General features: G+C 41.4%; 1 pseudogene; it reads right to left on the reverse strand.

The window, feature by feature from the left end:
- Positions 1–340: 340 nt before the first annotated feature.
- On the reverse strand, positions 341–984 carry LOC119510875 (annotated as a pseudogene).
- Between the last annotated feature and the right edge of the window lie 1,441 nt (positions 985–2,425).

Below are 2,425 nucleotides of genomic sequence, written 5' to 3' on the forward strand. Positions count from 1 at the left end.
AGTTCTTTTCCACTGTAAAATTATTTACACCCATTTATTTAGCTAGAAACACTAGCTTGAAGAGGTACTTGTATATACCATTTGTGATTATTTCTCTACAGCAATCAACTGTCTCTCATTTTGAGCATGTTGAATAAAATATTGTCTCATAAGTCTTTTTTGGTTTTTTAAGTTTCAATCATTAAGAGTTCAAAGTACTTTGGGAGAATTCTGGTGTTCTGGATGACCTGATGAATGCACTGAAATCAAGCAGCATGTTTGTATTCTGCAAATACTCTTAAATCCACACAAATGTTGCTTGGGTTGTGGAGCTCAGATTTCCCCTGCTGGCACTATGACGTCTGATGATCATTTGTTATGAAAGTTTCACCCCAACTTTGTTTTGTTCCTTCTTCATTAGCCGCTGGGCTTCCTTTTCCATTTTCTTTCTTTGTTGTTCTGCTGCTCTCTTTTCTTTGTCTGCTATTTTCTGCTGCCTCAGAACTTCTGCTTGCCAGGCTGCATCTTCTTCCTTCCACGCATTGGTATTTTCTTGCCAGGTACCTAAGTCACCTAATTCAAGAGACTGATGAATAAAAGGCATATCTTGTGTAGCTGCTAATCTACTACAGAAACCTGTGCTACCATCTGGGATGCCAAAATTTAACGGTTCTCGCTTCCTAATGATTTTCTGAGTCTTCCTTTTTGTTGGTGTCTTATCCTTAAGATAGGTTCCAGCTGTTCCAAAGCATTTTGGTGTGTTTCCACATTCCCATTCCCTTCTTCGATCTTTACACTTGTGGGTGCATCTTCATCCCATGAAGTCCACTCTTGAACATCTGTCTCCTTAGGAACTGATGAATAATCAACTGTAGTTGGCAAAGTTATTTGGTCAACACTTAATTTCCGTCCTCTGCCAGATCTCCATACTAATGTCTTTAGGAACAAGAATAGTGTTGCTAGATAAGGACAAACTTTAAATAACTGGAAATGTGTGATGGCCATGGCAGGAATCAAAGCCTGTCCCTCCCCCTACCCACCTGGTGGGCAGATTTTGAGCTACTGTGGGCCATATGCATGCACCCAAGGTGCACATGCACGGTGACAGTGGCTTCCTGGAGCTGCTGCTCCATTCATTTCAGTCCCAGCACCACTCATTCAAAGCTGGGCACACACTCCATCACAAGCTGCTGTTGCCACCTCCCAGCAGCCATGGCCTCCCCCTCCTTGGGAAACCCATTCCTGGCCCCTTCTCTCTCCCTCAGTTTTGAAGGTCAGTTTTGCCGGATTTAGAATTTTTGTCTGGCAGTTTTTCTCTTTCAGTATCTTAAATATGTCATACCACTGCCTTCTCACCTCCATGGTTTCTGCTGAGAAATCTGTACATAGTCTTATTGGAGCTTCCCTTGTATGTGATGGATTGCTTTTCTCTTGCTGCTTTTGGAATTCTGTCTTTGACGTTTGACAGTCTGATTAGTAAGTGTCAGTCTATTAGTCAGAGTCAGTCTATTCAGATCTATTCTGTTTTGGATATATGCTGAGCTTCTTGGATCTGTAATTTTATGTCTTTCAAAAGAGATGGAACGTTTTCAGTGAGCATTTCCTTTATTATTCCTTCTGCCCCCTTTCCCTTCTCTTCTCCTTCTGGGACACCCATGGCATGTATATTTGTGTGCTTCATGTTTCATTCAATCCCCTGAGACCCTGCTCGTATTTCCCCATTATTTTCCCTATTTGTTCTTTTTTTTTTATCTTCATTTTATTGAGATATATTCACATACCACGCAGTCATACAAAACAAATCGTACATACGATTGTTCACAGTACCATTACATAGTTGTACATTCATCACCTAAATCAATCCCTGACACCTTCATTAGCACACACACAAAAATAACAAGAATAATAATTAAAATGAAAACAATTAAAGTAAAAAAGAACACTGGGTACCTTTGTCTGTTTGTTTGTTTCCTTCCCCTATTTTTCTACTCATCCATCCATAAACTAGACAAAGTGGAGTGTGGTCCTTATGGCTTTCCGAATCCCATTGTCACCCCTCATAAGCTACATTTTTATACAATTGTCTTTGAGGTTCATGGGTTCTGGGTTGTAGTTTGATAGTTTCAGGTATCCACCACCAGTTACCCCAATTCTTTAGAACCTAAAAAGGGTTGTCTAAATTGTGCGTAAGAGTGCCCACCAAAGTGACCTCTTGGCTCCTTTTGGAATCTCTCTGCCACTCAAGCTTATTTCATTTCGTTTCACATCCCCCTTTTGGTCAAGAAGATGTTCCCCATCCCACGATGCCAGGTCTACATTCCTACCCGGGAGTCATATTCCACGTTGCCAGGGAGATTCACTCCCCTAGGTGTCTGATCCCACGTAGAGGGGAGGGCAGTGATTTCACCTTTCAAGTTGGCTTAGCTAGAGAGAGAGGGCCACATCT

Source organism: Choloepus didactylus, chromosome 15 (genome assembly GCF_015220235.1).
Source record: "Choloepus didactylus isolate mChoDid1 chromosome 15, mChoDid1.pri, whole genome shotgun sequence".
In the NCBI taxonomy this organism is placed as follows: domain Eukaryota; kingdom Metazoa; phylum Chordata; class Mammalia; order Pilosa; family Megalonychidae; genus Choloepus; species Choloepus didactylus.